At 41.2% G+C, this 25467-nt stretch overlaps 1 protein-coding gene and 1 long non-coding RNA gene across 2 annotated transcripts in view; one reads left to right on the top strand and one right to left on the bottom strand.

Annotated features, from left to right (window-relative positions):
- The window catches only part of LOC132395650 (uncharacterized), a 30576-nt gene extending 29423 nt beyond the window's left edge, over positions 1-1153 (top strand). The window contains exon 4 of the long non-coding RNA XR_009512702.1: positions 157-1153. This is a non-coding gene — a long non-coding RNA (uncharacterized LOC132395650). The remainder of the gene's footprint in view (positions 1-156) is intronic.
- The window catches only part of gabbr2 (gamma-aminobutyric acid (GABA) B receptor, 2), a 973371-nt gene that overhangs the window by 601341 nt on the left and 346563 nt on the right, over positions 1-25467 (bottom strand). The gene's annotated exons all lie outside the window — the stretch shown is intronic.

Raw genomic sequence — 25467 nt, 5'->3', positions numbered from 1 at the left:
TACTTAATTTCCTGAATGGATATCCAATCACATGTTTTCCAGAGCTGAAAATCTTTATGAAAAAATATAAAACAATCAACTGTTGTAATGGGCTGCTTGCTATTCTAAATTCTAATGACTTGAATTCTCTTTTCCTCCACCTGATGGTCAATCTAGATTTAAAAGGATCGTTCATTGTACTGCAGCCTTCAGCTTTTATTCCTTCTCGCAGCTTTTCAGTATGACAGTGGACGCTTGCATGGATTTTGAAGCCTTATTGATAAAAATTAATTATTTCCCTGTGCATCATGCGTAAGGCCCTTCCCACCACTGAGCACATCTACATGGAATGCGTCACAGGAAAGCAGCATCCATCATCAGGGAGACACCCCCCCAGGTCAGCGAGTTCCAGGATCAAGACCCATGCAAATCCAGATGTCGAAGCTCAGAGGTCAAAGTCAAGTCCCAAGATTAGCAAGACCTGGGGTCGATACCCAAAGCTGGAGGTCAAAGTCCAGGGATCAGTGAGTCTAGAGATTGAAGCCCCTGGGTTGGCGCATCTACTGATCGAAGTCTGATCCAGGTACAGGAGGTTGGAGGCCCAATGTCTGTGAGCCAGAGATTCTGGGGCCAAGGGCCAGTAATCAGATGTTTGGAGGCTGCCTGTTTGGGGGTCTGTGTGAGAGAGCGGCAGGTGGGAGGGTGGGAACGATGTTTGTTTGTTGCTGTTTTGTTTTGTAGTTTTTATTTCTGACGCTTTTGTTGTTCGGCTGGACAAAGTGGACATGCGATGTTGATGGCGGACTGTGTGGCAACACCGGCTGCTGCTGCCGTTGTGTTGATTGCTACGCAAATGCGCATTTCACTGTGTTTCGATGCACATGTGACCAGCGTGTCTGCATATCCTATGCCTGCTCAGAGACCTCCTTGACCCTGGCATGACTTCTAATGACAAGGCCTCAGTTTCACACTCCTCCCATTCGGTGGTGGTATCTCCAGTAGTCCCCCCGAAAATGCCGATCCTTGGTCAGCAGAGCCCTCTGAATCCATCCCCTTATGGACTTCCAAAACAGGACTTCGCCAAATTTTCATTTAGGCAATATTCCCATTTGGTAGTAGGACCTCCAGTAGCCTCCCCACCCACCCCCCGAAAATGCCACCCCTCAGCCATGATAACCAGACACATTTAAAAGCAGTTGAAACTGATATCTGTAATAGTTAAGTAAAATCAAAACACCATGCCTTGTTGGTAATTCATTAAAATGCACATTTTTAAAGAAAACTATAAAAGTTCATTGCTTGCATTTTCAAATTAAGTCAGTAATACCATTCAACGCAACCTAACTATCAGATACATCACTGTAACAGAACTGTATCAGATACATCAACTGTGGATGATGGAAAGCTGAGGGGACAGATATCTTACTTCAACAAGTTATAGCATTCCCCTGGACTCAGTAGCAAGTCCAAGTTTAGAGTTAAATGTCAGAAGTGCCCATGTTTGATTTCCGATGTGTTTTATATCGCCATGCTGCAGAACACTGTTGAGGAAAGCAGGAACACACTAACATCCACATTTCAACTGTTTTTTTTATGGTAACATCAACAAGCCATCATAAAGGCCATAAGACATGGGAGCAGAATTGGACCATTCAACCCGTTGACTCGGCTCTATCATTTTTCTGTCTCAACCCCATTCTCCTGAGTTGATAAGCCAGAGAGGCATCAAAGAGCTGGGGAGAAGCAGAACATAGTAGCAAAAAGGTATATAAAGTTTGCTCCTAAAGAAGAATGAGACATCAGCACTGATAAGAATATTGAAGTTAGCAATGGCAGGGAAAAGCACCGTTATCTTGTATGCAGAGACTTATAAAATGGGCTTTGCAGAAACTCGGAAAAAAAACATAACCTTGTTATCTTGTATACAGAGACCTGTAAAATGGGCTTTTGCAGAAAATCTTTAAAAAAACACAACTAAACAATCTAACTGAATTGCAAGAACAAGCTAATGAAAGATCAATTGGAAATAAATACATGCAGCAGCAACCTGGGCTGCAAGCTATTCCATCACATGTAACAACAATGTAAGGTGATGCCCTTTCTTTTCCTTTGTTTTGTGAAAATAACTCAATCTTATTACAAAGCTCCCTGCTCTTAGCTTATAATCATACATTACTTTGTATGATTGTTTCTAATAAATGAATCCATTTTGTCTGCTGCAGACTGCAAGCAAGTCATTTGCCCATCCTTAGTGCAACGCCCAAATACACTGTTCTAAGAGGATCAATCGGAATATCCGCGAGAACTCTCATTAACAGCCTGTCAATTATTCATGAAATCTTGCTCCATAAATTTATTATACGTACAAATTTGTGCTGCATTTTTAGCCTTGTTACGATTCTACAAGATTCTGTACCAAAATCTTCTCATAAAACCTTTGTGCTTCAATACATATTTATAAGAAACATAGAAAAAAAGATCAAATAAAGTGAAAACATTAAAAGATTTCCAATTGAGCAGTTACGAAGCCAAAATATTATTAAGTGATATTCCTGCCATCTTACTCAGTGTTAGTGCTCCCCACTGACTTCTGTTTGCTGCATTCGATCAAGTCAGTCCAGTGATTTTCTGGAACTGTACAGGTCCGTGGCAGATGAGACATGATGTCTGTGCAGTTACTTATGATTAATTAGAACACTTCTTGTTGGAAGTCCTCTTCAGAACCACCGCAAGATTCAATTTTTGCTGCCATTTCTGGTAAATGGGAAAATCTATTAGACAAGCTTCAAATTGTAGAACAACTTAACATTCTTTTTGCATAAAGATGTGTCACAAGGGGGATTATTATACATTAAATATTCTCAGAACTGAAGGTGATAGCACTTAACCACTTTTGACTGTTAAGATTTACAGGAAGATGTTTCCTGCTTGGCCTTGCTGCCTGCTGCCCCTCCACTAGTGCCCTTAAGTCAGATACAGGGTTATCATATCAGCCAGGGACCATCATTCATTGATGTTTCGCTCCCTTCACCCTGGTACATCTCCTGGCTTGTGGAGCAGAAATAATAAAGTCAATACATTTTTTCCTGTCATACCATTAAAAACAAATTAAGCACATTCATTTTGCAAATAAAATTCAAATTTTGTTAAATCAATTTACTTTTTTTAATAATTTCTATTGCATTGTAAGCTTGTTTAATAAATGATAGCTTTATGCGGGTATTAAGACAGAAAGGGCACACAGTTATGAGCCTTAAGATGCAGTTTATATATTCTCACTAGAATCACCCAGCTTAAAAGGATGACATTTTTCTTAACTGAATTACTTTTAGAACTCAAGTGAAAATTGGATAATATTTTGTGTCCTGTTATTAAGTACTTCATAATAAAGTCAGATTCATATGTGACTGATAAATATGATGAATAGATTATATTTGTCCCCCAGGCATTACCTTGCAGGATTTTCTTGTCAATCAGATCCCTACAGTGAAGAGTCCATCCTCATAAAATATGGAAATCCTTTCAGTGAAATGGCACATTTGTATACTTGGATTCAATTGATATTCACCAGCACGTATGATCTAACAATATATTACAGTTATTCAACATCATCGGAGTACTTGTTTCAGAAGTAGTTGATTATATTTGTGCACAAACATTTATCCTTCTTGCCCACCTGCACGCTACACACTTCTGCTAATCACTTCTCTCCCTCAGAAACTTTTCACATTCAATCTATCTTTCCACTTTCTCACTCACTCTTCTAGTTCAGTGTCCTTTCTTTGTCTCCACCCTTCTGCACTGTCCACCCCACCTACATGCCTCTTCAATGCCCAGCCCAGGAAAAATTTGCTGTTCATTCAGTGCTACTAACGGACTCATAAACAAATGCTCTGCTTTGAGCTTTCTTTCTGAAGGACAGAGAGAACACTTCATGAGCATTCTCAAAGGCTCTGAAGGAATATAAAATCTCAACTCTGGGGATGCCTGTCCCATGATCACACAATATGTAAATTCAGCATCTGGGAGCCATGAATACCCTGAGATCTTCTGACAGCAGCACATGGGGGCCATGTGCAAACAGGGGGAGCACAGCACAAACTCCCAAACAATTAATCTATCTGCCTTTACACCCTTCAAAAAAAAAGATGCACTAACACCAGAGAGGGCTCAGAAGAGGTTCATAAGAATGATTCCGGGAATGAAAAAGTTCTTGTTTGGGGAGCATTTGAAGTCTCTGGGCCTGTACTTGCAGGAATTTGGAAGAATGGAAGGGAAAGGGATCTCATTGAAACCTATCTCATGTGCTAGGGAATGTTTCTTATAGTAGGGGAATCTAGGATCAGAGGGCACAGACTCAGGATAGAAGGATGGAGAAGTATTTCTTTAGCCAGAGGGTGGTGAATCTGTGGAATTTCCTGCTACAGGTGGCTGTGGAGGCCAGGTAATTGGTTAATTGGGTATATTTAAGGTGGAGGTTGATAGGTTCTTGATTATTCAGGGAGTGAAAGGTTACAGGGAGACAGCAGGAGAATGGGGTTGAGAGGAAAATGGATCAGCCATGATGAAATAGTGGAGTAGATTCAATCTGCTAAGTAGCATAATTCTGCTCCTAGCTCTTATGGTATTATCGTCCAATTCCTCAGGTAACTCAGAAGCATAGAACTAGAACAGAGGCAAGACATGCTCAAACTTTAGGTTCCATCTAGAAAGAACTTGCTAATTAAATACATGTACCTGATTTTCTCTCCAGAATTGCAGCCAAAGCTTCTCAAGCTCTGGAATTCATTCCCCAGATCTTCACAAATTACTATTTACCTCGTCCCTTTTCAGACACTCCTGAAAATCTTCATTATTGTCTTTGCTTGTGGAAATATCCCTCTCAAAGTTCTTAAGAAATGACTTGGGATATTTTACATTGCAGGCAGGATATAAATTTATTTTATTTTGTTCAAATCACAAGATTGAGTAGATTTTTTTAAATTGCAGCATGGTTAATTTCAAAAAAGGTAAATAAACAGTGTTACCATCTTTCTGCACAGTGACACAACAGCTCATTTTAATTTGCTAAATCATAAACTACAGACTCCATTTAACAAAGCACAAGAGGAAATTGAGTAAGGACCTGCTTTTGCATCTCTATGCCTAACTGAAAGAAACTTCTAAAAATACAAGATCACTGGAAAACTAACTTGATTTTCAGAGTGTGATATCACTGGGCTGTGGTCACAGTTTTCTGTTTTACGTAATTAAGAGATTTGACTCAGCTGACGCATATAAATCACAGGATCACGACGATAACTGATTAGTAAGTAACGTTAAATGCTCCGAAGCTATCTCGATGCGAGTGTCTGGACTTGAGCACATTACACTAGAACCTGTGAAGTAACAGGAACCAGATATATTTAGCAGGATCAACAAATAGTCTTCTGAAGGGATACAAAGGGTCATGCAGCATCTGAAGGTGGAAAGGAATTGTCAACGTTTCAGGATAACGCCTGACATCAGGGCTGAGTGGGGAGGAGAAGTAGCTAGGAAAAGAGGAAAGGGAGAGTGATGAGACGGGACCCAGAGGTGATCAGTGGACAAATTGTATGGGCGGGGAGGGGGCGGTAAGAGGGGTGCAGAAAGATGATGTGGATATTGACCTGAAACATCAAAAGTTCCTTTTCCCCAATGGATGCCATTCATTCTGCTGAGTTCCTCCAGCACATTATTTGTTCCTCCAGATTCCATTATCTAAAGTCTCATGTGACTCGTTTGCAGCAGCATGTTCATAAGTAGAAATAAACAAGGAATGAAATGAGCAAAAGGCAGCTGCAACAGATAATTGTTAAGAACCACACTGTTGCCAGTGGAAGAGTAAAGAAGATGATTAAGTCACTATTGTAACAAACCAAATTATTCCTTGACCAATGACCCAAAGTGCATTAATCTCTTCAAATATTGTTAATATAAATCAGTAAATCTCTTTGCTTTGAACATCGTTCCTCATACTCACGGTGCACCGGTGTCTCTGCTTCCTCAGGTGGCTACAGAAATTTGGCATATTCCCTTTGACCCTCTCTGGTTTTTATTAATGAACTTTGGAAAGCATCCCACCCTGATCCATCATGGCTTGGTAAGGTAAATGCTGTGCCCAAGACTGCAAGAAACTGCAGAGAGTTGTGGCCACAACTGGGCACATCACAGAAACCAGTCTTCCCTCCATAGATTCTGTCTGCACATCTTACTGCCTCAGTAAAGCAGTCAGCATCATCAAAGAATCCACCCAGACAAACATAATCTCTTCCCCCCACTCCCTTTAGACACAAGGTACAAATGCCAAAAGCACATATCATTGGGCTCAAGACAGCATCTTTCCCACCATTATAAGACTACTGAAGCATCCCAGTGGAAGAGATTTCCTGATATGATGGAAGGGAGGATGCATTTATCATGTTTTAAAGCTACTTTGACAAAAGAGCTGCAGAATAATATTTGCTGACCATTTCGAAAAGCAGAGTACTTTTCATTTAAACAGTGACAGATTGGGTATCCAACATGTCAAACCCTGTGAAGCTCCTGCAAGTTTCAGCAGGCTCTCCAAGGATCAACAAACCAGGCAGCGTTACATCAACATTTAAAATAATTGAAGTGTCTTTGTGCACAAGTGAAAACGAACATTCAATGTATGAGGAAATAGAAAGGAACATGGTACATTAAGCTCTGTTACAATAAACTGGGTTCAAGAATTTATCTGTTTTCCTGCAATTATAAAGGGAGAATTGATAAAGATAACAATTGAGATTAGCTTTATTTGTTACATGTACACTGAAATATCAAAACACACAGTGAAATACCCCATTTTGCATCACTGCCAAAGCAGTCTGATTGGGCTGGGGCAACCCACAAGTCTTGCTATACTTCTAGTGCTAGCATAGTATGCCTACAGCTTACTAACCCTGACTGTACATCTTTGAGATGTGAGGGGAAACCAAAGCACCTGGAGGAAACCCATGCAGTCATGGGGAGAACGTGCAAACTCCTTAAAGACTGTGTTGAGAATCCAACCCTGATTGGTGATCGCTGGTACTACAAAGTGATTATGCTAATAGCCATTCTACCAGACCATGTAATTGTGTCTACTTTTGTTTTCATTACCTAAAGAAAGAAACACTTGCGTAAACAGAATGCAATGCAGTTTCACATGACTGGTTCCTGGAACGGCAGGTTTTCTTTGGATGAGCAGACGCTGAATAGACTTGGCTGTATTCTCTGGAGTTTAGAAGAATGTGAGGAGATCTCCTATGCAGAATTCCTATGTTTGGACAATCCGGATGCAGGGAGGATGTTTTCCCTTAAGGAGAGGCCTTGTGCTAAGGATCACAGTAACAGAATAATGGCTAGACCACTTTTTATGGAAAGGTGAATCTTCAGTGTACTCTACTCCAGAAAGGGTGAAGGCTCAGCATGTTTTTATCCCTGAGTCATACGTATCTTTAGAAAGCCTGTTAAAGTGAGTTCAGAATCAACTTAGGGTGAATGGTACGGATAGCAAGTACAAGGAAACCTGGATATCACAGATTCAGCAGTCAGGCACTCCATCTTGACCCAGAGGAACAGTGGCCAGATAAAAGACTTACTCAACTTTATTAATTTATCACCAGTTCATCAAAACATACAGAGAAACATGTTGTTTGCGTTAACAACTGACACAGTCTAAGGATGGACTATGAGGGTTATCACACACACAGCATTCCCACGATATCCAGCACAACACCAGAAGCAACAACAACAATAGATCAACAGCAAAACAGGCGACTTTCCTCCTCCTCGCCCATCCACTCACATGCATAGACAGTCTCCCAGTCCCAGGAGAGGCCGCCACCGGACCTCCATCTTACAATGAACTCACAGGCATTGGGCCTCCAATTTCCCCAGTGGACTCCCAGACCTGAGAACCCAGACATTCAGCCATTAGGCCTCGACCTCTAGACTCAGCATTTTGGACTTCAACCCTCTGGCTTCGTTCTTCAGTATCAACCCCAGGGCTCACCTATGAGGGGACCCCAAACTCACCGATGACAGAGCCTTGAACTCCAGACTTCGAGCTCAAGACTCGCCAATGTAGGGAATCACCAGCCCTTGGGCCTCCTGCGCACATGGACCTCTGACCTCAAAACCCACTGACTGAGGTGGAGGGCACCAACACTGCACAAAAAGTAGCTAATTCAACATTAGATTAAGCATCAATCTTTTTGAAATCCTGTTACAAAAGATGGACACATTGTTTCAATTTAGAATGCACATTGCCTTGGAATTCATGAATGAAATTGCATCTCCTACTGTAGTAGAACTGAGTGTTCACCAGTGCAATAGACACTAAACTATTTCAGATAGCTCGGATAGTACACTATCAGTGTGTAAAGGCAGCATTGAACATTCCAAAGTAAATATCTTCTAGTGATTGCAGGAGATTTGCTAATGATGCCACAGCAATTGAACAGAAGCCATCTAAATTTCTTCATAAATATTGAATTTATCTCATTTCGCTGGCATTCAATAGATTAGTCATTGGCAGAGAAGACTGATTAAATACAAAAGCTTAAACTTTTTCAAATAATCAGTAAAAATATCCTTTACCCTGACTAGAGTGCAAGGTAAAGCAGGAAACCCATTGCATAAGTCACCAAGCCGATCTTAAGAAGATCAAAAAGCAAATCTGAATTATTGACTGAGTGACACCAGGTTTCAATTTTAAATGTCTTAAGGATTTCAGGAGAGGAATGATGAACGAGGCACTGTACCAAGGCTTAAAGTTCTGAATAAACCATTTTCAAGTATCATCCAATCCACAGGCTTTGGTTCCAATAAATAAAGCAGGTGAAGGAATCAATATGCAGGAAGCAAAATTTCCAGCTAAAAATGAAACAACAAAATAATAAAAGTATTGCATTTTCAGGGATCTTTGCACACTACAGTTGATTCATTCCTTAATACTTCCCGGGTCCAAAATTTGATTGCATATGTTCTATCCATAATAGTCTTCCCAATGTGTACCACCTCAAGCTTACCAGGATTAAATTCCATCTGCCATGGTTCTGCCCAGCTGATCACTCTACTGTTCATTGTACACATCAACACAATTGCTGTACCATCTGCAGTTTATCAATCTCAGCTCCTATATTCACACTCATTAATGTATGTAACGGACAGGAAGGGCTCCATTACTGATCCCTGAGGAACAGCACTCCTATTGCACTGATCAATTTGTAACCACCACCTTTTGCTTCATATTATCAAGTCAAATATGAATCCAAATTTTAAACTTACCTTGGGTCACACACACTCCTCCTACTTTTTGGATCAGTCTCCAATGTAGGAACAGGTCAAATTCTAACTGAAATTCATGTAAATGACATCAACTGCACTGTCCTCTTCAATACATTTTGTTTCCTCCTGATGCCTGCATAGCTCCTCCTGAAGGGTTTAGGCAAAGGGATCATTGTTCAAACATACTAATGGCCTGTGAATTAGATGTGCAAAAGACTCAAGGGACACGTTCTCAGTAGACAGCCCATGTAGCCAAGGAGAGATTGAAACATCTCATGACTGCATATAGAGGTATCTCTGAGTTTATGGGGCTCAAGATGACATACGGCAAAGTAATTCAGGTAAGTCTTCAAAGTGATAGATAGTTAATCCATAAATTTTGAAATTACTAACTAAAGCTGGTTAGAAATTATAAAATTAATCACATTACTGAATTAAATGGATCAATTTATATTGGGATTATAAAGAGACTGGGTTAGACAAATATGAGCAATAAGACTGGGCACAATTTGTTTAGAGGGACTGACTTGAAGCTAACCAATTAAATATAAACATTTTAGAAAATAGATACAGATATCTAATGTTTTAATTAAAGTGAAAACATAGTTATCATTCTTCAGATCTCTAAACCTAGAGTTGGTTTTTAAGAATCATTGAATAATTGTCAAGTGTAGTATTGCTCACTATTTCTAATAGCTGTTATTATAATTCATTAATGCTTATTGTTGTCCATGTGCCTAATCAAAGATGACTAATTTGAAAGCAAGTGGATGGTTCCAACACCCTTAAATCCTTACTAATTAAGGATAGACCAAAACAGAAGAAAGCAATACTATGTATTATCATTGAAGCATCACATTACATATTTCTTGTTCTATTATACATTCCCAAGGAATTAACATCAATTGGCTATTTGTCACCATGTTGTCTCTGGGATCATAAGGTACATAAATCAACCGCTGTTCCTTTATATAAAATGTGTGACCGCAGTTTAAAATCAAATCATTGAATAAGTTCTATAGGGATGCTTTAAATCCCAATGGAAAATTATTGTTTCAGTAATTCAAACAAAAAACAATTAACACTTCATGAGATCAGTTACAAATTATGCACACTTCCTCTAAGCTATTCTATTAATAGTTGTAACTTACACCTTCAGATGTCAGACAAAGCTATTAAATGCAAACACTGATGACACTTACCTGCCTTCTTTCAATGGACTTCTTCAAGTGGAACCTCTGATAATTATTCACTTGTGTTTATTTATTTAGTGATACAGCGCAGGGTCGTCCCTTCCATCCCTTTGAGCCGCGCTGCCCCAGCAACCCCACAAACTCGATTGACCCTAATCTAATTACAGGACAATTTACATTCACCAATTAGCCTGCCCAATAGGACTTTGGACTGAGGGAGCAAACTGGAGCAGCCGGAAAAAGCTACACAGGGACTCGGTACAGAATGGCACCAGAATCGAACTCCGAATTTCAGAGAGCCCCAAGCTGTAATAGCATCACACGAACTACCAGGCTACTGCAGCAACCCAAAACAAGGGTTCAAGACCTTTAAGAAAATGGCAAACAAATGTGTCTCAAAGAAACTGAAGAATTCCATTGAGATGTGCAGAGATGTGTTAGAATTATTTTATAAATATTCTTGCTTTCAAAGCAGAAAACCCTGGGTACAAGGTGCATTCAAATTTTCACAGCAGACATAGCAAATCCCACAGTACCATTTCAAACTGTCCCAGTGTCTCCAATAATTATGCATTAATCAACTTCATATATCATTTGATTATCACGTTACTGCTGTGAAAGTTTGAATAATGCAGACTGGTTGCTATATTTCCCATATTTGAATAGCACTATCCTTTTCTCGCTGGAAAGAGCTTCAGGACAGGAAAGGTACTTGAAAGGACACATTTTTCTTCAAAAGTTAGTTTTCAGAAGTCATTTAGTAGGAAATAAAAACAGTACAGAAGAAGTGATCACACAGTGCTATTTATTTCAGTTGAAGATGTGAAGTTCAATAATTGACACTTTCTGGGTTGTTTCCTGTCCTTCCAGAAATTAAACCATATAGAGTGCCTATAAAAAGTATTCGCCCCCTTGGTAGAGTTTGTGTTTTATTGTTTTACAACATTGAATCACAGTGGATTTAATTTGGCTTTTTTGACATTGATCAACAGAAAAAGACTCTTTTGTGTCAAAGTGAAAACAGATCTCTACAAAGTGATCTAAATTAATTACAAATATAAAACACAAAATAATTGATTGCATAACTATTCACCACCTTTAATATGACATACCAAATCATCACTGGTGCAACCAATTGGTTTTAGAAGTCACATTATTAGTTAAATGGAGATCACCTGTGCATGGTCAAGGTGTTTCAATTATTTGTAGTAAAAATATACAGGTGTTGGGAAGGTACAACTGCTGGTAAGTCAGTATCCTGCCAAAAACAACATCATAAAGACAAAAGAACAGTCCAATCTACTCCATGAAAAGGTTATTGAAAAGCACAAGTCCAAGAGAGTTTTCAAGTCACTGGATGTCCCTTAAGAGTACAGTTCAAAAGGGAAAGAATACAGCACAGCTGTAAATCTGTTTAAAGCAGGCCATTCACAAAAACTGAGTGACTGTGCAAGAAGGCGACCAGTGAGGGAGGCCACCAAGAGAGCTATGACAGCTCTGGAGGAGTTACAAGCTTCAGAGGCTGAGATGGGTGAGACTGTGCATACAACAACTGTTACCCGGGTACTTCACTAGTTGCAGTTTTATGGGAGAGTGACAAAGAGAAAGCCACTGTTGAAAAAACTCAATTAAAATCTCAGCTAGAGTTTGCCAGAGGGCATGTGGGAAACCCTGAAGTCAATTGGAAGAAAGTTCCATGATCTGATGAAACCAAAATTGAACTTCTTCGCCATCAGACTAAATGCAATGTTTGCTGTTAGCCAAATACTTCATATCATCAAAAACACACCATCCCTACCGTGAAGCACGGTGGTGGCTGCATCGTGCTGTGGGGATGCTTCACTGCAGCAGGCCCTGGAAGGCTTGTGAAGGTAGAGGGTAAAATGAATGCGGCAAAATACAGGGAAATCCTGGAGGAAAACCTGATGCAGTCTGCAAGAGAACTGCAGCTTGGGAGAAGATTTGTTTTTCAGCAAGACAATGGCCCCAAAGCATAAAGCCAAAGTTGCACGGGGATGGCTTAAAAACAACAAAGTTAAGGTCCTGGAGTGGCCAAGTCAGAATCCAGACTTCAATCTAAGTGAGAATTTGTGTCTGGACTTGAAAAGCACTATTCACTCACAATTCCCAAGCAAACTGACAGAACTTAACAGTTTTGTAAAAAAAGAATGGGGAAAAATTGCAGTGTCCAGATGTGCAATGTTGATAGAGACCAATCCACACAGTCTTAAGGCTGTAGTTGCTTCCAAAGATGCATCTACTAAATACTGATTTGAAGGGGGTGAATCCATGTACAATCAATTATTGTTTTATATTTTAATTAATTTAGTTTACTTTGTAGAGATCTGTTTTCACTTTGACATGAAAGTCTTTTTCAGTTGATCAGTGTCAAAAAAGCCAAATTAAATTTTCTGCGATTCAATGTTGTAAAGCAATAAAATATGAAAACTTCCAAGGAGGGTTGTGTGAATACTTTTCATATATGCAACTTGAGTTATGTTAACAATTTCTGCATGAGAGCAATATCAAATTATACATCGAAAATATTTTAGAGTGATTATTACTTCAGAGACAAAAGGCCCATAGGAGGATTTAAAAGCATTTCCACCACCCTTTAACACTAACTAAATATATAAAGGTTAACAGTTATGGAGATAGTATGTTTGATATTTTAAAAGTATGGTACAAAATAAATTTAGCCGTTTGACAAAAATTATAATTTAATGACAATTAGCATACATTTGAGGACTTCGAATTACATAGCTATACAGAACAGAAATGGACTCTTTGGACCCAACTGGTCCACATAATGATGCCCATCTGCACCAACCCCATTTGTGTCAGGAAATGGATAAGAGGCTCGACTCAAAAGCAGAGCTGCTGAGATGATTTAGCAGTAAACATTACTTTACTAATCAACTGTAAAATAACAAGCCACGAGGGACACAAAACAAGCAAGAACAGACACTTAACATGACAAGGTAAACTCAAGGTTAGGAGTAACTGGTTGAGGCTGGTTACTTCAATGAGTGAACAAGGGCTGTAGATGACAGCAGGATTTAAATACGCTACAGGTAATGCTATGGAAACAAGTGGCAGCTGACTCGTATTAGCTGGGTGGAGACAGGACAGCCCCTGATACCCAACAGACTAGAGCGGGGGTCGGCAACCCGCGGCTCCGGAGCCACATGTGGCTCTTTTACGTCTGTGCTGCGGCTCCCTGTTGCTTTGGGAAATAATTGATTGTGGCGACCCTTTTCCTGGCACATCCGAACCGACTCACAATTAGATAGCCTACGGGGGTTTGCGAGCACAGAGCTTTGGAGCCTCTGCGCCATGGGGGGCAGGTTGAGGGAGGCTTAAAAGTGAGGCTGAAGATTTCGAATAAAGTTTTTTCCTTCGACTGCAGTTACCGACTCCGTGTCGTAATTTTAGCGCTGCGTGTAGCACACCGCTACATGGTCAGTATTTAATTAAAATGTATTTTATGTTAGTTTGTTAGTTTTTGAAATGTAAATTTAAATTTGAAGATTATGGTGATCTTGTACAATCTAAATAAGACGTTGTGGCGACCCATTTCCTGACACATTCGAACCGGGTCACAATTAGCCAGCGTTCAGGCTAAGGGAGATAGCCTACGGGGGTTTGTGAGTACGTGTCTTTTGGAGCATCCGCGCCCATGGGGGGGCGGGTTGAGGGAGGCTTAAAAGCAAGGCTGTTTAGTTCGAATAAAGCTATCTTTGACTGCAGTTTACTGACTGCGTGTAGCACACCGCTACAACGTGTTTTTATCGCTGGCTGTCCAGAGGGGAGGTGCTGAAACGCTTTGTCGCGTGTCTGGAAGAAGTGAAAACTTTCCTGGGCAGCAAAGGGCTCACCTTTCCTGAGCTGGAACAGCCAGAGTGGCTGGAAAAGCTACACTTCATGGTAGACATGACAGCGCACCTGAACACGCTGAACACAGCTCTTCAACGGGGTAAGGACGTACAGCCCTGCACATGTTGGAGGATGTTTTGGCATTCGAGCGCAAGTTGACGTTGCTTGCCAGAGATTTACAGAAAGGCACTTTGTCTCACTTCCCCAATTTGAGAGTTCAAACAAGGTCACGACATGATAAATTCGGAGTATTTACATTCTGCAATCATCGCAATGCAAACATCGTTTGGGAAACTCTTCTGTGAGTTCAGAGAGGAAAAAAAACACATTATCCTTCCCAGTAACTCCCCTAAGCATCGATCCATCCCTACTGAATACAACTGCATTGTCAGGTGTGAGTCAACCTGAACAAGTATGATAAATATTTTAATTGCCTATTATTTTACGTATATTCATATGTTTTCATTGTTCAGTGAAATAGTCCTTTTATTTTTCAGGTTGACAGCTGGCTGACGTTATTTTTGGTTTGCTGCTGGCGGCAAATTTAAGTTTGGCGTTTTTCATAAATACAAGAAGGACTCAAATAGACGTTGAGTATTTTACTTAAAAGTAACCTTCAACCCAACGTCTTTTTTTCGGAGTTCAAAATGTTTTTGTTGCATGCAGAAATGTAATTTCGTTTTCTCTGCAGGAGTTCATCAATTTCATAAATGCAACACATTATAGTTTGTTTATACATAGCATAAAGGCAAAACAAAACGTTGTATGCAGTGTTATTTCATTTTAAATGTCAAACGGGTTTTGCGGCTCCCAGTGTTTTCTTTTCTGTGGGAAACGGGTCCAAGTGGCTCTTTCAGTGGTAAAGGTTGCTGACCCCTGGACTAGAGTGATCTAGGTGGGTCTGGAGGAACTCTCTGATGAGTGATGGATCCATGATGAAACTGGGTGGCACCCAAGATCTCTCCTCTGTGCTTTACCCTTCCCAATTGACCAGGTACTGCACACTCCACATAAATCCATTAACCAGTGGGCCATGTAGAAAGGGTTTTCTTTCACCAGCCTGGGTTCCAGAGATGCAGGCTCCAGTGGGTTGAGTGGTCCACTGACAACAGGCTTGAGTAGGACATGTGGAGGATAGGTGTGACCCTGAAGGGCAGTGGCAGCCGGAATCAGTAAGTAGCACAAAGACAAGAAAATCTGCAGATGCTAGAATTCCAAGCAACACACACAAAATGCTGGAGGAACTCAGCAGGCCGGGTAGCATCTATAGAAAATCGTAAACAGTCGACATTTTGGGCCAAGACCCATTTAATGGCGAGAAGTTCCCTGTCTCCTACTCCTTAACCACACTGTGTAGAGTTGAACTTGCACGAGAAGATGGCATAAGGATAAGTCTTCCCACTCTGGAGAGTTTGGCCCGAGCTTCCATGTCACATGTGCCCATCTCTACCACAAAATTTCTAGAGGGGTTTAGATGGCCGACATTGGGAGCGGAGGTGAAGCGAAGCATCTCTTGAGCTTCTTGAAAACATTGTCTGTAGCAGTAGATCAGATTTATCCATGAGGTAGGTGACTTGGTGAGAGGAGCAATGATTTGCCTGTAGTTCTGGATGAAATAGTGATCAAAATTGCAGAAGCCCAAAAAGCACTGTAGGGATTTGGGGGAGCACAGTCTGGACTATTCAATGACTGCACATTTCCTCTGCATCCATGGTTATGCCTTGGGGTGAAAGGATATAATCCAGGAAGGAAATGACTAGGGTGCAGAAATGGCATTTTTCTATCTTGCGGTCCTGTTGGTTTTCAAGCAGACGTTGAAGGTTTGAACAGATGTGGTTTTGAGGGTCCTTGGAGAAGATAAGGATGTTGCCAAAGTAGATAAACACACATCTGTATTGTATGTCTCAGAGAAAGATTTTATTAATGAGGGCTTGGAAAACAAATGGAACATTGGTAAGTCTGAAAGGCATCACCAAATACTCATAGTGGCCAACGGGTATTACTTACACCTTCTTCCACTCATCTCCCTGGGAAATGCAGATCAGGTACTACGTGCTCCATGGATCCAATTTAGTGAAGATCTGGGACCCACAGAGTGTTCACTATTCATCAAGGGGAGAGGGTAGCAGTTCATAATGCAGATGTTGTTGAGTGCATTGGTGGTCAATGCAGGGACAAAGCCCCCGCCCCCATTTTCCTCTTTGACAAAGGAGAATCCTGCACCTGCTGGGGACTGAGATGGTCGAATGAAACCGTCCGTGCTGTAGTGCTTCAGCAACATAGTCCTTCATGGCTTGAGTCTCAGGAGGGGAGAGTGTGAACAGCTGACCATGGAGAGGTTGGTGCTCAGGAGGAGGTCAATCAACAGTCATGTGGTCTGTGAGGCGGTGTGCTCACTTCCCTTTCTCTGAAGGCGACAGCCACGTCGTGGTTTCAGGTCTTCACTAAATTGGATCCATGGAGCACATACTACCTGATCTGCATCTGCCAAGGAGATGAGTGGAAGAAGGCGTAAATGATACCCACTGGCCACTATGAGCCCTTTGAAGTTTGGTAAGGTTGAAAGTCTCCTCCATTACCACAGATTTACTGGGTGAAGTCAGCTGAGGCTGAAGGCAGATGGCTCCCCATATCAGCAGTGAGCTGGTTAACTAGGCGAAGTGAGACTCATGAACGGAGATGAGAGGAGCTTTGGGCAAGTCGTTAAGGACTAAATGGATGGACTTGCAGTGCTCTCTCATGTACACAGGCCGTGTGTGTGTGCTCGGACCAATCCAGATCGCAAGGGTCATCCGTGAATTGTCACATTGCAGATGGAGTGAGTAGTTCGGGAGGGAGCCCAATCTGCACTCACAGTATAGTCCAGAAAGCTGCCTGCTGTGCCCGAACCACCAGTACCCGCTGTATGTACAGACCAGCCAGGGTGTGGAGGAGCACAGAGAAAGTGAGATGAGCTGCGGTGCTGGAATGAGAGGCTGGGGATAGCTTACCAGAGAGAAGGCACCTTGTCTCTACCTGGTGGTGATATTTTCCCAGATACGTGGGTGATCAGCAGCTCCACAGTAAGCACTGAGACTGTTTCTCTACCAAAGCTCATGCTCTTGGGAGGGTTAAGGGAGCTCCCCTAATTGCATGGGTTCTGAAGGCATTGGTGATGAGGGTCCTGCAGCCTGAAATGGTCTGGGAATGGAACTTGGATTCTGGCTGATGACTTAAAGAGTTGTTCCATAAGACGCTTGTCAATTCAGAGGGCCAAAGTGATGAACCTCTTGAGATCAGTGGCCACCTCCTGGCTCGACAGTCTATCTTCCTAGAGCTCCAAGAGGCTGTGACAGTAATGGGCCAGCAGCATGTCTGCGTTCCAGCTGCACTCTGCAGTGAGTTCTGAATTCACGGTGTGATCTAGCTCTGAGTGTGAGCCTTGGCACAGGTAAAGTATTTGGTCCGTTGCCTCCCAACCACTTCCTGGATGTTCAAAAACCTGCTGAATCTCATATTGGTTAAAAATGGGGGTCTTATTGTCCCAGTTAGTGGCAGCCCAGGTCAGAGCTTGCCCAGTCAAGAGAGAAATGACAAGGGCAATTTTTGCTTAGTCCATAACATACAGTGATGGTTGTAGATCAAAGTGCAAGACGCACTGGGGCAGGAAGTTGTGACATCAAGTTGGGGATCTGTTGATGCATTCGGGCACGGAATCGAGGGCTCCGAGTGAGGAGTTGACTGACATGGGGTTGCTATAAGGAGATGGAGAGTTGGTTGAGGGTAGCAATCAGAAGGTCAATGGTTTCCTGCTGCTTTCGGATCACGTGCTCCTGTCGACGGACGACTTCCTTTAGGGAATATACTCTGATGGATCAATCATTGGTTTGCCCATCCTGTCAGGAAATGTAGAGGAGGCTTGACCCAAAAGCAGAGAAGTGGAGATAATTCAGCAGTAAATTATACTTTATTAATAAACTGCAAAATAACAAGCCAAAAGAAGCTCCAAAACAAGAGAGAACAGATACTAAACACAATAGGCAACAAGGTAACTGAGGGCAAGGAGCAACTGGTTGAGGTTGGCTGGTTTGATAAGTGAACAAGGGTTATGAATGAGATCTGGGTTTAAATAGGCTGCAGGTAATGAGTTGGAAATGAGTGGCAGGTGATTCCTGTTAGCTGGGTGGAGACTGGGGGATGCCTGCACATGCAGGCCTGACAATTTGCCTGCCTTGGGTCCATAATTTTCTACTCCAATACATAATGCAAAAATACAATGTATATGAATGATTTCACAAAGTGTTACAAAACAAGTTATCCATAATTCAATCAATATATGAACCAGCCTGAAACATTCATTCCTATGATGGGAATGGAATGTATTAATTACAAGCATGTGTTTAGAATTTAAACTTTACTACAGAGAACAAGAAAAATGAAAAATAATGGAAAAGTGATTCATTCAAATTATATAACTGTAGCTATGCCGTTTCAGGAAAACATACTCCAACTTCAGTACATGGCACTTGTGAACATTACCAAGGTGTACTTAAATGAACCAACTCATTTCCTGTGGTGCAGTGGCACAACTAATTGAGATATTGCCACATGGGTCCAGCAACCAGAGTTCAGTTCTGACCTCCAGAGTTGTCCATGTTTGTACATTTTTACTGTGCATAAGTTTCCTTGAATGTCCCAAAGTCATGCTGGTCAGTTGGTTAATTGGCCATCGGGTAGATAATTGGTGGAAACTGGGCAGTGGGTTGGTGGAGGAGAGGGAGAGGAGTTTATAGGGATGTGGGAGAATATGATAGGATGTGTATAAGATTGGGTTTTAGATGGTTAGCAAAGAAAGTAAGGGCTAAAGTGAAAGTTTTTCTCCTGTATATACCTTTGACTGGTTTGCACTGGTTTTCTTGTCTAAGATTTACCCACTCTCACAATCTGGCTGACTGCCAGTCACAAAATAAGTTTTAAAAAATGTTAACCGACCCTTGAACATAGCAAAATTTTAGCAATCTCATTTAAGGTTTGTTTTTGCAGTTCCCATTCCTTCTATACTTGGCATCAGCATAAACTTAATTCCTTTCTCAGTATCCTCCAAATACTCGGAATTAATTAATTTATTTTGCAATATTGTTACATCACATACAATAAAAATTAAGAATATCAGTGTTAGTTTAGTTCCATCGAGGGACTGCCACTAAACATGATAAATGTGTTAATTATTGTAAAACCCTGTTTAAGATGAAGAATTTGTGACTGTAGCCCCAGGTTATATGACAAATGATAATAATAATATTCAACAGATAATTGCCTTAAAATAATGCTCTAATATCCTTACCGTGGACACATGAAAGAGTGATATAACCAATGAAGATTGTTCGTAATGGAAGCATAGGAACACTGCATGTCCAGGATCCAATTTGATAGCTTGTGGCCCTCAACGTAATTGCAAAAATAACAATAACCATTTGTCTGTGTTATTCAGGGGTATGTATGAGATTTGTTTTAAACTGAGAAGCACACAAACATGAGATGGAAGGTGAAACATACAGACAGAGAACACTGAATGGTTTTCCGAACTTCAATAACTAAGCACTTGAAAGCAGGAATTGGAGAGTAAAAGTAAAATTCATCAAATTATAAATAGCTAAACTTTGAACTTGCAACTTGGAACTACAATTAACAAGTATCAATTGTCAATCTTGTTAATTGAAAAACTTCTATATTTTTGTAATGTTCAAGATTTTTGATCTGTTGTGTACAACTAGACTGAACAATTTCCAAGGAAGTTTTAGGATTATATGATAGAAATAATGCATGATACCTTTGCTTCTTATTTGGACAGAACTCTCAGACTTAGTGACACACTGGGAAAGCAGAATGAGAACTTTAATAGGAATGACAAGTCAAAAGAAAAGGAGGTTAAGAAGAGCTTTATTACTTATTCAAAAATATTTAGTTTTGTTATAATTAAAGAGTTAAATAATTAATTTTTCTTTAAATTATTGACCTCAATCTTGATCATTTTTAAGTATCCCTGAAAGTCATAGATATTTAAAAAATGCTGGAAATTAACTCTACTGGTAAACCAGAGTCCCGAGCACCACTTCAGCATCCAAGAAAGGGAAGTTCAGGGGTGGGAAGATCAAGATGATAATTGACAATGAGACATCAATCGTCTCAACTTTAACATAGCTCTCTCCAATTCTAACCTCATCCCTTCCAAATACACTGTTCACTCTCTCTGCACTAATCCCAATTTCACCACTAAACACACAGGTAAGTGGAGTGCTGTAGTAGTCTGGTGGACCAATCCTTTACCTTGCTGAGGCCAGGTGACAACTCTCAGACACATCCTCTTACTTACTTCTTGAGCAGGATTCCACTAAGGAACACCAAGCCATTGTCTCGTGCACCATCACCGACCTTATCGAGTCTGGGGATCTCCCATCCACTGCCACCACCCTCATAGTTCCTTTACCCTGCACCTCCCATTTCTACCTCCTAACCATGGTCCATAAACCTGCCTGTCCAGGTAGACCCATTTTGTTTCTGCCTCTTCCTGCCCCACCGAACTTCTGTCTACATACCTTGACTCCGTTTTATCCACTTTGGTTCAGTCCTCTCCTACCTATATCCATGACTTTTCACATCTTTTCAACAACTTGAAGTTCCCTGACCCCGATCGTCTCATTTTCACTAAGGACCTCCATCCCTCATCAGGAAGGCCTTAAAGCTCTCTGTTTCTTTCTCAACAGCAGACTCAACCAGTTCCCCTCCATCACCACCCTCCTCCATCTGCTGGAGCTGGTCCTCACTCTCAACAATTTCTCCTTCAGCTCCTCCCACTTCTTTCAAACCAAAGGTGAGGCCATGGGTACTCACATGGGTCCCAGCTGTGCCTGCCTTATTGTCGGCTACGTGGAACAGTCCATGTTCCAAGCCTACACCAGTATTGCTCCTCAAATCTTCCTACACTACATCTTTCTCTTTCCCCCCTCCCAGCTACTCTCCGCTTTTCCACATGGATCACTCCCTACGTGACTTCCTTGTCCACTTGTCCCTCCATTCTGATCTCCCTCATGGCACTTATCCTTGTAAGCAGGACAAGTACCACACCTGCCCCTACACCTCCTCCCTCACTATCATTTAGGGCCCCAAATAGTCGTTCCAGCTGAGGCGACACTTCACTTGCAAGTCTGTTGGGGTCATTTACTGTATCCGGTGCTCCTGATGTGACCTCCTATGTATCAGTGAGACCCAACATAGATTGGGAGATTGCTTCACTGAGCAGCTAGCCTCCACCCACCGGAAAAAGCGGGATCTCACAGTAAACACCCATTTCAATTCTACTTTCCGTTCCCATTCCAACATGTCAGTCCATGGCCTCCTCTACTGTTGCAATGAATCTACACTCAGGTTGGAGGAACAACACTTTATATTCCGTCTGGGTAGCCTCCAACCTGAGGACATGAACACTGATTGCTCAAACGTGTGGTAATTGACACCCTCCTCTCCTTCACCATTCCCCACTCCTGGTTCCCTCTCTCACCTTATCTCCTTACCTGCCTTTCACCACCCCCTGGTGCTCTTCCCCCTTCCTTTCTTCCATGGTCTTCTACCCTCTTCTATCATTCTCCCCTTTCTCCAGCCTTTTATCTCTTTCACTAACCAACTTCACCTTCTCCCCCTCTCCTGGTTTCACCTATCACCTGCCACCTTGTACTTCTTCCTTCCCTACCCCCACTTACTTACTTTGACCTCTTTCTTTCCAGTCCTGATGAAGGGTCTCGGCCCAAAATGTCAACTGTCCTCTTTTCCATAGGTGCTGCCTGGCTTGCTGAGTTCCTCCAGCATTTTGTGTGTGCTGCTTTGGATTTCCAGCATCTGCAGATTTTCTCTTGCTTGTAGTTCCAGGCAGCATCCATGCCCAAACTTATCAGGCAGTTTGTTGAAAGGGAGAAATCTGGATGCATTGTTTCAGGCCAATACTTTCTCATCTGTGTGTCTCTCTATATATATGTTGCCCAATTTGTTGAATATTTTCAACATTTTAGATGTCTTGGTTCTAAAATTTTTTGGTTCTCAATTATGATAGGACATATTTTCCAATATGCTTCAGATAAGATCCTAGTAAAATAATTTGCATTCTTTCAGTTTCTTTGCTAATTTTGAGAAGCTTAAAACAAAAACAAATGAATTTGCTAAGTGATGACTGTAAATCAAGGAAAGATAAGAGTTGAGAGACAACAAAACATGCCGAAAATGAGGAAAATCAGCTGGTGGGGGTAACAGGATTGGACGTTTGATGGTTTTTAGGTCTGAAGGGAGACTTCAAGGCTATGAACCCTAAAGCTAAAAGTTTCAACGTACTGGGAGACTGTGCAAGGTAATAAAAGGCAATACTTGGGCAGAAGCTGCATATGTGAACTCTGGATGCATTGTTAATAAGATTCACTTGGCAGGAGAAAATATAATGTGGTGGGGTGTTCAGGAAAGTCACTACGATCATTGCAATGAAATGAACATCATATTCTGGTGTGCAAAGTTTCAATACAGGTGCTGTTACCATCTCAGAGATACTGGAGGGCTCAAAAGAATTTCTGTTCCAATTTCAGAAATGATGCATGAAAATGTGACACACAAACTGAATGATTGTGCTAGGAACTCGATGTGGTTCATTCAAAGAATAAAATTCTCCTCAATGCACATTAAACCAGAACACATCACATTAGATAGGCAGAACTCCTGATGCAGTCTTGATCCGAAACACTGACCATCACCTTATCACCTTACCAACAGCAATGCTGCCTGACCCCACTGAGATCCTTCCGCAGTGTTTCATTTTGTCTTGCAGTATATTGAATCTTGAGAACACATTATTTGTTTCAGTATAGGATGTTTCACAAAAATACAATGGTCACTGTTACAATCAGTTTTAATAGTAGCAAATAAAAAGAAAAATAACATTTGCCAAAAATGGTAGTATGAATGAGTCAACAATGAATTTCAAATGACAGGATGATTTGCTAGGATCATACAGGCTGTTGTATTAAAGCAACTTTGACTCAGAAAATCTGGCACCTTCAAAAGGCAAGCTTACATGCAAGATACACAATATACCATGGATTATATTAACCCAGGACCACCATCCTTCATTGACTGAAATACACCCACAGATTGATCATACAATAAGCGTCTGCCGATAGGGCAGTGTTTTGTGACCACTCCTTAATCCACACTAAGTCCCTGCTTGTATTTGTTGGCCTTCTGATGACTTAAATCTGACATCCCCTGGAAAATTACCCCAAAACAGACATCCACTTTTGAGAGAAATGTTTCGATTGACATTGTTGCTCAGTCAGCATTGAGAAAAGCAAAGAAATGAAATCACAGCAGCTCATAGGGTACTGATAGTATTTTCCGCTCAGTAAGAGTTTAAAAACCCTGTCATCCAGTTTACAGCAAAATAGCTTAAAAGTGATTTGCACCTTCCATAAATGTCGAACATCTGTCATTAGTCAAGTGTGATAACATTTCTGCTCAAAAAAAGACGCTGCTTTAATATATAATATGAGGCCAAATTCTAGAAAATAATCATACCGTCAAGCTTCTCCTGCCTTGCCTACAAATTCCTCATCATCAACAGAACTGGAGTGGAAGGAAGTCTTGCTTGATCTCATACAATTGCCAGAGAAAATTTGTGCATCTCTTTTAAAATGCTCCCAACTATAAGACTTTAAGACCATAAGATATAGGAGCAGAATTAGGCCATTTGGCCCATTGATTCTGATCCTCTATTTCTTCATGGATGATCCATTTTTCCTCTGAGCCCCTGTCTCCTGCCTTCTTCCCATATCCCTTCATGCCCTGACCAATCAGGAACCTATCAACCTCTGCCTTAAATATACATAAAAACTTGGCCTCCACAGCTGCCTGTGACAAAGAATTCCACAGATTCACCATTTGCTGAATAAAGAAATTCCCCCTCATCTCCGTTCTAAAAGGATGCCCTTCTATTCTGAGGCTGTCCCCTCTGGTCTTTTACTTTCCCACCATAGAAAACATCCTCTCCACATCCACTCTACCAAGGCCTTTCAACCATTCGATAGGTTTCAATTAGGTCACTCCTCATTCTTCTGAATTCCAGTGAATACAGGCCCACAGCCATCAAACGTTCTTCATATGACAAGCCATTCAATCCTGAAATAATTTTCATGAACCTCCTTTGAACCCTCTCCAGTTTAAGCACATCCCTTCTAACACAAGGGGCCCCAAAACTGCTCACAATACAAGCGAGACCTCACCAGTGCTTTATGAAGTCTCAACATTACACCCTTGCTTTTACATTCCAGTCCTCTTGAAATGAATGCTAACACCATGTTTGCCTTCTTCACCACAGACTCAACCTGCAAATTAAACTTTAGGGAATCTTGCACAAGGACTCCCAAGTCCCTTTGTGCATCAGTTTTTTGTATCTCTTCTTCATCTAGAAAACTATCAACTCTTTCATTCCTTCCACCAAACTGCATGACCATATACTTCCTGACAATGTAATCCACCTGCTGTTTCTTTGCCCATTCTCCTGATCTGATTAAGCCTTTCTGTAGGCTCTCTGCTTCCACAAAATCCTACCTGCCCCTCCAAGAAACTTCATACCACCTGCAAACTTTGCAACAAACCCATTAATTCCATCATCCAAATCATTGTCATATAAAGTAAAAAGCATCAGTCCCAACACAGAATCCTATGGAACATCACTAGTCACTGGCAGCCAACCAGAAAAGGCTCCCTTTTTCCCACTCTTTGCCTCCTGCCAATCAGCTACTGCTTTATCCATGCTAGAATGTTCCCTGTAATACCATGGGTTTGTAACTTGTTAAGCAGCCTTGTGTGTGGCACTTTGTCAAAGGCCTGCTGAAAATCAAATGACACAACATCCACCAAATCTCCTTTGTCTATCCTGCTTATTATTTCTTCAAAGAATTCCAACAGATTTGTCAGGAAAGATTTTCCCTGGAGGAAACCATGCCAACTATGTCCCATTTATATCGCGTGACTCCAAGTACCCTGAAGCCATAACCTTGACAGCCGACTCCAACACCTTCCCAACCACTTT

This window comes from Hypanus sabinus, chromosome 6 (genome assembly GCF_030144855.1).
Source record: "Hypanus sabinus isolate sHypSab1 chromosome 6, sHypSab1.hap1, whole genome shotgun sequence".
Classification (NCBI taxonomy): Eukaryota; Metazoa; Chordata; class Chondrichthyes; order Myliobatiformes; family Dasyatidae; genus Hypanus; species Hypanus sabinus.
This window is presented reverse-complemented; position numbering and strand designations above follow the sequence as displayed.